General features: G+C 44.6%; 1 protein-coding gene across 2 annotated transcripts in view; it reads right to left on the reverse strand.

The window, feature by feature from the left end:
- gnb1a (guanine nucleotide binding protein (G protein), beta polypeptide 1a) overlaps positions 1 to 12,191 on the reverse strand; it is a 35,406-nt gene extending 23,215 nt beyond the window's left edge. For both annotated transcript variants that reach the window (XM_072449306.1, XM_072449304.1), the window contains exon 1: positions 11,781 to 12,191. The gene's annotated coding sequence lies outside the window, so the exon portion shown is untranslated. The remainder of the gene's footprint in view (positions 1 to 11,780) is intronic.
- Positions 12,192 to 13,361: the final 1,170 nt, after the last annotated feature.

The raw sequence follows: 13,361 nt of genomic DNA on the forward strand, positions 1-13,361 counted from the left end.
ATATATATATATATATATATATATATATATATATTTTTTAAATCGATCTTTGGACCTACGAATTGATAGTTGGTCATTAATATGCAAATTGATTAAAAATCGGAAAATCGATTTTTTCAACCCAGCTCTAGCCCTAATCATGATCATCGCCAACATAATCACCATTAGCCCCAGATTGTGCCATGATATTCCAAAATGTCATTTGGAACCGCTTTTCTATAACAGTTTACCGTAAACTTTGGACTATAAGCTACTACTTTTCACACGCTTTGAACCCTGCGGCCTATAGACCTTGTGCAGTCACGTGATGACTGTTTGGTTACATTTAACGCTGGACGGCAAAACAAACGCGTGCGTATACTGGACGTGATACGAACTACACTGAATCGATCCAAAATGAGCGGTGATTCAGCCAACCCGACATTATCTAAGTATGTAGAACATTTAGATGGAGAGTTAAAGAATCAATATGTGGTCAAAAGTTCACTTGTCGGTGTGCAGGATCCCTATCATTTGCCTGCAAGTTTGTTCACGTCGATCCAAGATTTCCGTCGATCAGACAGCCCCGACTTCGCCTACCACGACCTGTACAATTACTTGGTGAATAGTCAGCCCTACTTCACTGGCAGGCTTTTAAATAGGATTTGGTCGGGGGCCGACTTGGCGAAATAAGAGTAGCTTCGGCATTCTCCGGACTAATAAAAAGTACTTTTCTGTAAATTTATGGAGATCCAATATGATAACACTCGAGCGATGTATCGCGGCGTATTTTCCGACGCTTTTACAAAATAAAGCGGCGCTGTTAACGCCGTGCGCCGGCTGACGTTATGCTGTGCGCCGTAAACGAGTGCCGTAATTCAAACCAGACGGCGCTATGGCAAATCCAGCGTGCCTCACTTAGTTTCGATGATCTTCGTCAATTTAATGAGGTTTCAATGGAATTCTGTTAAAGTGCGCGGAAAAACGAGTAGCTTCGGCATTCTCCGGACCACGGCTCGGCAGCCAATCAGAGCCAAGCACACAAATTTTGCAGACTAAACAGCGGACTATTGTCAAACGCTTCCCGGCCCGATTTAATGATAATATTCCCTTTTTTTTCTCAAAGATTCATAAATAAAATGACCCCGTCCCTGCACTCGAAAATGCCCGTCCACATTTCAAAATACACCGTCCAAAATACGGGAATACGGCCCTCTACCTATAGTCATTTCGTATCAGGATGGGTTAGTGGAGTCCAGCTGTGTAAAGTGCCGAATAAGCCACTTCCTTTAATCGTGTTGAAGGTGAGTGGAATTTAGCATAAGCTAGCTAACCCTAACAATCTATTACAGAAAAACTAGTAGGCCCTAGGCCTAGGCTGCATTGACAAACGTTTTTGAATTGAAATTGAAACAATCCCAACCAGGAAGAAGCGAGTTTCCCTGAAATTGCAACCAGCGGTGGCAGAGGGAGCGTACGCTTTCAGCCCCGTGCAGGTGAGCGAACACGGGGCACGCAGGCTGTCAGGCACCGCTGCCTGCGCTGGAGCACCGGATATGTCACAAGTTTATCGTGTTCCGCACACGCTGTAGAATTTACATCAGTTTTATTTAGGCACGTAGCCCGTATGTCATAATGTTCAAAATTCGGGCTAGTGGACCTTCGGGCCAGTGGCCTTGAATCAGTCTTTCATTTCAGGCCTGTTGCAGTTCAATACAATAGCTTGGGCTCAAAAAACTAACTGTTTGGGAAGTGTTCGCTGCAAATTCTGCCGGTGGCACTCGGTTGCCAGTTTTGTCTCTTCACTGCAGCCACACATCTCGCTCGCCTTTATGGGTCTTTTGGGAAGCGATAAAATGAAATGCCTTCTTTCTTTCCTTGTCGATTGGTACATTCATATGCTGAGCATGAGATTACCATGTTTTGGATGTTGTGTTCGAGGTGAATAGAGACGAAAATGCAAGGTGTTGGCAGTGTTGTCACAACGTGGTGGTGGTTTGTTTTGCCGTCCAGCGAGGACTACTGACATGTGTCAAGTGACCCGCTGATGTCAGCTGCACGGGGTCTATACAACAGTGTGGCTATTTTATAGATTTTTACGAGAGTTTGACACTGTAGACGACTTTTGTGGAAGCACAGGAACAGAGCCAGATACAGAGAAAGTCCGACTGGTAAATCAGTTCACACAGAAATCAAGGACCGCTCATGTGTGTTCTGTATGTCAAAGCACATATGACACCTACTCATGGTTTTCTATTGATGTTATTTGGCGAGAAACCCAGTGGTAACTAATTATCAATTATTATTATAATCATTATCACCTTTTTAATGACGTTAAAACAATCATTTAACAAAGTGAAGGTTTTGTCAGGTGTAATTATGTTATCAAATCATAACTATTCTATGATTTAAATGGATTTTGGCCCTTGTTTACAAACTGATTGCTAAGTAACAGTTGTGGGATTACCACTAGCTAGGTCATTTGCGGGCCGGGAAGTAACAAACACGACCAAAATGGCCAAATTGGAGAAAAACAGGCCAAATGTTTGGTCAAATTTTAAATGTAATCATATTCCCTTTGTTTTACTTAAGTTAAAATTGCGGCCGTGAGGAACGTGACACAAAATGGCTAGTCGGGGCTGGGCTCATGCCAGGGTTCAGATGGGAGTGACTGACAAATGGATACACCAATCAGAGAAACCCATGAATCATCAAAGACAAACATGACTGATTAACTCAATCTGACTCAGGTCACGAATGAACACCTTCTATATTGTCAGCGGGGGTGAATTAAAAATGTATTCACCACCTAAATATCTAATAACTCCCCCATTCTGTCAAAGTATAAATGGCCACTTCATGTGATTGTATTTATAGAACTGACAACTGGTTTATATTCCTTCTGAAAGTAGGATGTTGCCCGTGTTACCAAAGTATCAATACTGATTCATTCAATACTGTAGCGTTCTAACTTTGCCACAATGGTTGTCGGGAAGTTTTGTGGGGGTGGTCTCGGTGGTAGGACAGAGAAGTTGGGTTGTTGTTGAAAACCCCCCGTTACTGACGGTTCTTGAAATTGTCGTCGTTAAAAATTAAAGCCTAACACAAGCAACTCTGTTTCTCGCGACTTTTTCACGCACCGCTTTCGTTACAAACTTTCACTCATTCAGGCTTTTGGATAGGATTTGAAAACACCGCGTCCGTAAAAAGTACTTGGAAAGCCAAAATTATGATCACACTCTTCCACTTGGGAGCGGCGTATCACGCCGTATTTTCCGACGCTTGTACTAAATAAAGCTGCGCTTTTAACGCAGTGCGCCATCTGACGTTACACCGTGCGCGGCTGCCGCACGAGCGCCGTGCGCCGCCGCATTCGAAAATGCCGGTCCACATTTTAAAATACCCAGTCCAAATACGGGAAGATGGCCCTCTGTCTACAAGCTTGCACTCAGTCATTCTGTATCAATAGTTTCACTGAGAATTATTCTGTATTCTTATTGTTCTGTGTCTTATCTTATGACTCTTCAAAATTTAGAAAATCTATTTATTTTTTCTTCCTAAAATCCTGTTATGTCAAGAGTATCTGGATATATGGTGAAATATATCATGTGAATCACAGGCAGCGCACAGGCCTGTCTCCACATGTACATGACCCCATGGTGGTGGAAAGAGTGCACACTTCAGGTACAGGAGGGTCTCTGGGCTCTGGAGGAACTGTGCAGTGAGTAGTGGGCTCTCGGCAGTGAGTAGTGGGCTCTCGGCAGTGAGGACAAGCTAAAGTTACTGTGGTTAATGTCAACGCTATTGGGTCAACTAATAAAATGCAACTCAATCAAAATGTTGTGTGAAGTACATGACACTGCACCTGGCAGCAGACAAGTGTATCACTTGGACACAACTTCTACACACATCTATCCAGGTCACTCTCACTGGGACAGAAGGCTCAACATTCAGACCAATGCTTCAATCTGAAGTGTCACAACAACAGAGCAAGCAGAGAACTCAAACTTGAGGGAAGCACTCTCGCCTCACAGTAAGACGTTGTGGGTCTCTGGGCGCTGTGCTGCGGAGCTTGGTGCTCCTGAAGGATGGGTCAAATGGACAAAAGGACAAATTTCATTACAGGAACAACAGAGGCTAACTTTAACCTTTTCCTGAATCTAGTTGAGAGGAAAAAGAGAAAAAAAAAAGTGTTTTTGCCCCCCATCTAGAAAATGGGGAATTTTTTGTAGATGTCTATTATAATTAAGATTAATTAAAAAACGAGCACATGTGTTTCAGACAAAACTGTGCACGCTTCAGCATCACGTTTCATTTAGATGCTTCAGCTTTGGCTTCTGCCCAAAGCAACAATGCTGATTGGTGCGATCGGTCAAACCAGTTCTAACACAGAAATGGCAGAGGTTCAAGAATTCAAATATCACAGGAATTACTCTTGCAGCAGTGAGGTGGCAAAGGTTGGAGCGTTCTTAGCTCAGACACGTCTGATCACATTTAGAAGATTTCTGCTAAACAGGATGCTTCCCTACTAGGGAAAAAATAAATAATGGTGAATTATTTAGGATTGTTTAGGTTGAATGCAGTTGGTTGAGCAGGCAGAGGGCCATGGTCCTTGTGGGCCCCTGTGAAAAGCAGCGCCTCAGGTCCCATAACCCACTTAGCTACATGAAACTAGAACAGTCCTGGGGCTGACAGAACAGTGCTCTGTTCATGTGGCCCTCCAGTACAGTAAGAGTACAATACACACTGACTCAAGTGTGGCCCTGGTGCTGAGCGAGGCACAGTTTCTGCTCCTGTTAGGAAGAAAACTAACTCATCATTAAGTAGAAGTGGGCATTGGCAATGAGTCAATAGCCTGTTGTTTTGATGCATGGGCGGCACCAGGGGGGGCCAAGGGAAGTCCCAAGACCCTCCTATCAAAGGCTCTGCTCCCCCACTTGTCCCCACATCCCAAAACTAAGGTGAGTCAGTTGGGAGTCGGAGGTACAAAGAGCCTTTTGCCTCTCGTCATTCCCCTGCTGTGAGCACGACCGCTCTGGCTGTACCTCTAAATGGCTCTTGCTTTCTTGTTTAGAGGTGAACGTTAAGTAAGCCGTACGCTCCACTACTGTGTACCCCTGAAAGATATGGTGGTGGTACACCTTATGCCAGAGGAGGTGACGAGCTGCCCCACTTTACGCACAGAAAAGTCCCACTGATATTGATTCTAGACTCAACCCATCACTTCAGCCACAATAAAATGAAGTTGCTTAACCTGTTACTATCCACCTATTTCGCCCTGTGCACAATGGTTGGACATACCCAAATGGCATTGCTTATTAAAAGAGGATCTTACAGCCCACATGCAAGTGTGATGCATCATTATCTCATCTTATTAGAAAGCTTAGACCTTCTAGTTTCTGCAGATGTGCACATGAACACTGTCAGAGCTTCAGAACTTACACTACAGAGGCCCAAACATAAAAAACATCCTTTTTTAGTCTCGCCTGAATATTGTCAATTTGTAATGGTCCTGAGCAAGACATACTTCATTGTGTGCATATGCTGTTCACTGTACATGCTGCTTATATCTTGTTGACAACAACTGTGTAAAGTTTCAGATCTCTAGGAACAGGCATTTTGGTGCTGTTGACCTTTTTGTATCAAAAAGTATATTCGGAACAAGTGATCCAAATATGTGCCAACTGTACCAAACTGTTTTATTACAATTTTAGCTCCTCTATGATCATAAAACATACATTTTGATGTTTTGTAGGCCACTAATATTATAACTGCTAAAAACAATGAATGTGAAAATGTGTAAATATGAGTTTACCCATGAATTTCCCATATAGAGGTTAAAAAAATATTTTTTTATTTTATTTTTGTATTGATATAACACATCTAACAAAATGTGTGTCCAAAAGGCTAATAAAATCAGAAAACGTGATGCGTAAAATCTAGTCGCAAAATGCAGAAATATCTAGGCCAGGGTTGTCCAAACTTTTTTCACCGAGGGCCGCATTTTGAAACTTATACGCAGCAGAGGGCCACAAACAACCTGACAATGTCGAATTATTACTTATTAAAGTGAAGTTTTGCATTTTATATTGTTTGGATGAGCCTCCACACCTTTAATAAGACTTGGAACATTAATATTAGGTTGGTATAACTAGAATGCTTGAATGTTTCCAAATGTTAAAGTAAAAATACAACAGCAGAAAGCCGGAGGGCCAACAGAAATGAGTCTGAGGGCCGCATTTGGCCCCCGGGCCGTAGTTTGGCCATGCCTGATCTAGGCTCTGACTGTCTTATGCACGAGAACGGAGAATTCTGTGTGAATAAGGCCTTTGTCCCGCCTACCATTCGAAAGCTATTCTTATTGGCTAGAATAATATGTCAATCAAAGTCTCCTATGTGACTGTTAGCAGTAGCGTAGGGCTAAAAACAAAGATGGACGCGGCGCATTTTTTTCCTCCGGAGGCTGTAGAGAACAAACCACCCGGTGACAGACTGATGGATGGCCTCATTCTGTAGGTAACAGTCTGAGGAAGAGATCGATGCCAAACACCATCATAAGTCACAGGTCATTTGTTATGGACGGACAAATGCGCCGGACGAGAGCATTCTCTGACTATCGTCAACGAAGAAAACTTTATTTACTTGACAATATCTCGAAATCGGATAACTTCAGGAAAGATACAAGTGGATATTGTTTTTCAATGATTCCTTACGGACAGACCGAGTACAAGGATGTACAGAATTAAAGCAGTTTCGTCCGTCATAAACAGCAAACAGGTAGGACATGCGTTTATAAAATTTGAAACTTTCTCACAAACTATTTGCAATTGCTTATTGGGGCATATTATTCAATGTAAATCAATGACATATTCGTTTTGTTGAGAAAATAAGCTTTAAAATGATGTATAGCTTGCTGGTATTGACCACGGAAATAAAAGTGATGATGTAAGAGAACTTTTGTAATTTGGAAAATGCTCGCCGGCGGACAGGTGGATGGTGACAGGTTAAGATATGTTATTTTTGGTATTTAATCCACACTACCCTAACTTTCACACTTGAGCTCCTTCATTGAGGATTTGAATCGCTCACTCTCTCCCTGCGTCTTAACTCAGCAGCAGCATGGGGCAGACAGACAGACACAGACGGAGGAAATGATCTGAGCAAACGCTTCAGCACATCTGCAAAGTTTAGCACCAGCTTCAAAGTGTTTTCACGTGCATTGCTATGAAACTTGTGCGTATGTTACGAGGTGCTAAGTGCTTTATGCACACGGAATCTAGGTTAATAGAGGTCATGAAAATGGGAAGGGTGAAAAATGACATCTGTAATCCTCTAAAGCCTTCACTGGGAAAACAAAAGTTAAATAACAGGATTTTTGGAGCGCAGAGTCATTTCTTCGTGGCGTGGACAGCCGAGTAGTTCTCCCACATGTCAATCATTCCCAGCGTACTACTGCACATCTGCAGCCTCGTTCCCATGATAGCAGCACGTTTCCATGGCTGCGCATGCATGGTTGATATGTCGCTGTGTGTGTTTAGAGAGTTCCTTCAGTGTACAGTACAAAATGACGACAAGCTCAGAAGAGACGGAAATCTGTGGAGACGAGAGATGATGTGATCCGTCGCGCTAATAAACAAAGCCACGTGTAGCAGCGAGGCTTTTGCGTGCTTCCACACGAGGTTTGATGGTGGGCGGCGTCTTGGAAACAACTGGAGGGTGGGGGTGAGTATGGCGAGTGTGCGCATGCATATAAAAAAAAAAGAACAGTTGCTTGAGTTCTCAACTATTACTAGCCCATTTCATTTGATTTGACACATCCAATCTTTTATAGTCTTATTTCCATCCAGTGTCATTATTCCTCACGCAGATCTTCAGTGCGTCATTATTCCTCACACAGATCTTCAGTGCGTCCTTATTCCTCACACAGATCTTCAGTGCGTCCTTATTCCTCACACAGATCTTCAGTGCGTCCTTATTCCTCACACAGATCTTCAGTGCGTCCTTATTCCTCACACAGATCTTCAGTGCGTCCTTATTCCTCACACAGATCTTCAGCGCGTCCTTATTCCTCACACAGATCTTCAGTGCGTACTTATTCCTCACACAGATCTTCAGTGCGTCATTATTCCTCACATGGATCTTGTGTTGATGATGGAGAGAGTGTCCTCACTGCGGTTCAGATCTGTAGTAGATTAGTTTCTGCTTCTCAAGACGTTTTCTCTGCTCGACGCCAATGATTTGACCCTTCTCAAACACACCGACATCTTTTTTGACTACCGCCAACTTATTTGCAACAAATTCCAGGTCCAGGTCAGACTAAAGGGGTCAAAACAATGAAATGTTGCTATGATGAGGAAGTTAAGCAGTTTCGGAGCAATATTGTGTTACGTTTCGTTTTGGTTTATAGTGATCGACATGATCGACTCCCTGTGTGGTTTCTCATCTATAAATGAATAAATGGGTTTAGTGTCTTACTGTGAAACATTCCAGGACAAACACCATGATTGTTGGCAGGTGGTACATGTTGAGCAGAAATGTTACATTACCTTTAAAAAGCTTCTATTTTACCAGAAGCATTATTCAGGACGCACTTTTCACATGACAATGTAGCATGACATGCTTTAGTGAGCTTTGGGGGAATAAGAACTGACATTAACTGAATAACTGACCATGAATGCTACATGCACCTCCAGCTGGGAAAGGACTTTAATTAAATCAGAACAGAGACGTCCCAGTGAACATGAAAACGGGACAGTTGGAGCAGTGGTGTTAATACTCGATTGCAGGAGAATAAAGATTCATACAAACACAACTTCAAGAGGGTAAATAAATGAGATGGGAAAACAATAATAACATGGTTAAAAGCCCTTAAGTTGACCAGAGTATTATATCAGAAGTGGCTGTGTCCTCATCCTCTGCTGGACACACATCTGTCCCATCCACACATGCACTGCCCTCCGCTCTTCTCTGTACAATACGAGCTTATATGCATACTTGACGTTTGGGGGAGTAATGGGGTTTTTCTGCACCGTGGTGTGCCTTTGTTGCAAAATAATAAAATACGCTCAAAAATCAAATCAGTTCTGCAACAACTGTATACTTTAACATGTGCTGCAATGTGTGGACTCCTGTTACACCACTTGGAGGAAGAAAAACATATTCAAAGTGATAACTCATTCAAATGAGGTCACGTAACATGCTTTGTGCCATGCAAATGTGACGGCTCCAGTGAAAGGGGCAGGAGAAGAGCGGCTACATGCAAAGTGTAGGCCGCGTTACGGTTCTGCAACGGTCAGCTGACTATTCAAAAGACCATGGACCAGAGAGGCTCTGCACACCTCAACATTGCGTGTATAAAACTACTTAAACACGCTCCTATTGTCACTTAGTGGAGAGGGATGTGGTTAATATCACAATTGTTGTTTTGGAGATATGCAAAAGGACAATATCAGATACATTGTCTAGAACTAAGTACATAAATACATAAAACATGCCATTTTCACTTTGGAGGTTAAGCATGAGAGTCTTCATCACCTGTTGCTCACATCTACAGCCCGCATGTGTGAAAATGACCATATCAGTGGCAAAATCCTATAATCCTTGAGGGCCATCCACATGCAGGATTAAAAAGTTAATACTATTATCCAACATTTATTACAGGCAGCTTAAAGATAACTCTACAACTGACAACAGAGGGCTTTATATCCCACACAGGGACAGGCGGCAGTTTAGGTTGGCAGAGACTGGGCAGAGGCAGCTCAGTTTAGGTGGGCAGAAGCAGCTCAGTTTAGGTGGGCAGAGGCTCAGTTTAGGTGGGCAGAAGCAGCTCACTTTAGGTGGGCAGAGGCTCAGTTTAGGGTAAAACCACTAATACAAACTGAAAGGGCGGTGAGGACTAGAACCATGACTTAAAGGCGCAATGGACGATTTATCGGCGATTTGAGAACGCAGGCGGAAGTGCGCATGCGCACTCCCCCGTGTGGACTGATACAACACACACGTGCATGTTGTTTATTAGGGCAACGGATCGCATTGCATCTCTCGTCTCCCTTAGATTTCAGTCTACTTCTGAGTCAGCTCGAACTGTCTTTCTCCGTCCCAATTTTGTCCCATACACTCAGGGAACTATATTATGATGAGATCAATGCGCTTAGACACGCGGGAATGTGCTGCTCGTGGGGACGAGCCCGCACGCGGCTGCAGGTGAGCGATAGGTGCGTTTTATGATTGATACGTGGCAGGACTAATCGGCAGTCCACGCCACGAGGAAATAAGACTTAGATTTGGGTCAAAAAAAATCGTCCATTCAACCTTTAAATATCCTTAAATTGTTTTGTTTTTTTATCATGTCAATGAGTTTGTCAATCATGATTATCGCAAATGTTCTTTTATATTATGGTAAAATGGAAGACTGTATCGCTCACAGCGTTAATTTAAACTCTATCAGTGAATAAAGCCTCCTGTGGATGTGCTGGAGCTATAAAAAGCAGTAGTCGGCCTAATGACAGTGAGAGCAGCGAGCACCCGTGAGACGCGTCCACTCTCTCCGGAGCAGTCCCGTGGCCTGTAACCGGGCCGCTCCGTAACTACCGTCCTGCTCCGCTCACAGCTGCCTCACAGAGGAAACAAGGCTGCTAACGCCATCTTGTTTATTGCAGCTGCTCAGGCCCAGATACAGGAACTCATTCATTCTGCAGCCGAGGGAGGGGCCACGGGCCAATCAATGCATCTCCTGAGTCACAAATCACAGACAGGCTTTACAGTGTGAGTGAGAACTGTCCCACACAGGCTTAGGTAAGGCCCGTGTGTCCGCGGCTCACACCGGCCCGAACACATGCAAGGTTCAGCCCGGGGACAGAGCAGGACCACAGCCAGTCCCACCTAAGCCAGTCCCATCTAAGCCAGCTTTCTGAATCAATCCTTCGGACTAAATTATTTACTCGAGTCGTGTAGCGCTGAGCCCACACACGGTGTTCCAGTGAGGCCCAGCCCCGGTGCACATAACCAGATTGACCCAATCCCATTAGAGAGGCCAGTGTGCACTTAAACACACACAGGGTCAGCGTGCTCCTCACTGCGGCCAGGCCCGGGGCTCAGAACTACTCTGTCACCAGACTGATTCTATCGGGTCAGGGCTGCAGGCCCGCCCTAGGGTGGTCCAGCCACTGCTAACGCTGTACGGGAGCCTGCCAGGACCCACGGGAACTTCATGTTGGTTTTAGCGCTGATTAAGGACCGATACGAAGAGTTTGATCAGGTTTGTCCATCTGCCATCTCACCACAGGTCGCACATAAACACATCTCCATGTCTAATGTAAGTGAGCAGACGGGGCCTTTAGCGGGGGCCGCTGACCCACTGACCCGTCTGCATCAACCCCCACACGCACAGGTGGAAGGTCGGCCCCGAACAGCGCACACAGCCCGGTGCAGCTGCTGGACCGGGCGGTTTAGTGCTTATACAGCTGCCTTCACTTCCAAACGTGCCCATCACTAAAGACGTAACGTAAGTGTCAACGGGAGCAGAATGTATCCGGAGCGGGGCCTGCGCCGTCTGCAGTTCCACCAGACACAGGCCTCACACGGGCCTAGAGCTTTACGGGAAATGAGTAGATGAAATGGTGCATTGACATAAGCGTGTTAAGGGCAGCGCAGACGGGACGTGTTTCCCCCGACACTCGCCCACACCCACTCTCTGGAAATAGGAGCATTAGCACCGAGCTAACAGCGGCTAACAGGGGCCAGATTAACCCTTAGCGTCTCCTCTGCCTCCACACAAACATGCACAGTGAAGTTGGCCTTACCCGCTTTCAGACTGTGGTGCCCGTGCGTCCTCTCACATTGACCGTACGCGGTGTTAAAGGGCCTGCTCTCCGTGTAGGGTTCAGATGGAGCTAATTGTGGCCGACCCAAGGAGCGGCACTCCCCGCACCCAGTTTAGAGCCGCCGAGGGGGAGACACACCGGCGCAGAGACTGGGCGCTGTCCACCACAAATGCACGTCGGAGTTCCGTCCAAACACTCTCCCGGAGAAAAACCCAAATCCAACAAAAGCCTCAATCCTCTGGGTCGTTCCCGCCGACGAGCCGTCCCCCGGTGCGTGCCTTCTGTCCGAGCTCTCAGCGGCGGCTTCCTGCGGCCATCAAACAGCAGAGCGGAGAAACAGCAGAGAAACGGCGGAGAAACAGCAGAGATGGGTGCGGTGCGGGGTTGCCACATCCCACCAGAGAAGCACGTAACCGAGCCCGGGAAAAGCAGCCTCAGCCAGCGACCCCAGCCTCACTGACGAACCAGAACCAGAACCAGAACCAGAACCAGAAAATGTTTATTGCCATTGTCAATGAACATAATTAACATAGGAACTTGCTGTGGTGATACGGTGTGACATAAAACAAAGAAAAGTGAGAAAACCACCTTAATAAAGTTAAAAAGAAAAACATCTAAACATCATAAAATCTACTATAGGATAAAAATAGGCTATAAGATAAAAAATAAAAGTAGGCTTACTATGTACACACCATTTATAATAAAAAATAGCACTCAAATATAACTCAAAATAAGAACATTCAACTGTTTTATAATTCAGTCAGTTTTGTCACGTGTGCCTGTATACTAGTGTATAAGTAGTACAATAACTAAATATACTGCTTGAACATTACTTTTTAAGCCAAATACATCATACAAGGTTATTTTTCTGACGCATATTTGGTGAAGAATACGGACACATTGGTTTTAATCTTACACCATTAGTAGCATTACTTATTTGGGATTATGTCCCCATGTTGAATTGACATGAAGTGGAAATTCCCAAAACACTCAAATATATATTCTGCCTTAAACAAAACTGAATCCGTCACAAATAAATACTTACTTTAAATAAATGTTCCCAAAGAAGCTCAAAGTCGCTAGAAATAAGGGGACTTGGCAACTCCGGCGCGATAGCCCTGCTTTCAGCGCCGGGAAACCCCACGTAAAAGCGGCGTCACGACGTACGGCGCGGGGTTTGGGGGCCACTGAAAGAGCAGGAAATGCTGCCATCTTTGGTACAATTACAATACAAAAGTGAAGATGTGAACAACAACAACAGCAATCATTTACGTTTGGAGGTTTCTGAGGCCTCCCCTAAAGTCCTGGTTTAGTCCAAATCTAGACCAGGTTTAGAACTGGTTCATTAAGTCCATGTTTAGACCTGGTTTAGGCTCTGTCCTGACTCCTTATTTAGTCATTAGTGTGAGTTTAGAGTGAAGTTAGTCCTGCTCAAGTTTGTTCAACCTGGCTCAGCTGCAATGAGTTCAGCACTCTGTCTCACAGTGAGAGGGTCATGTGTTCGATTCCCAAACCGGTGGAGACTCTCTGTAGAGTTCATCCTCACTACAAACATGTAGG

This window comes from Eucyclogobius newberryi, unplaced genomic scaffold (assembly GCF_026437365.1).
Source record: "Eucyclogobius newberryi isolate DKJ021-1_F unplaced genomic scaffold, fEucNew1.0.hap1 SCAF_17, whole genome shotgun sequence".
Taxonomy (NCBI): Eukaryota; Metazoa; Chordata; class Actinopteri; order Gobiiformes; family Gobiidae; genus Eucyclogobius; species Eucyclogobius newberryi.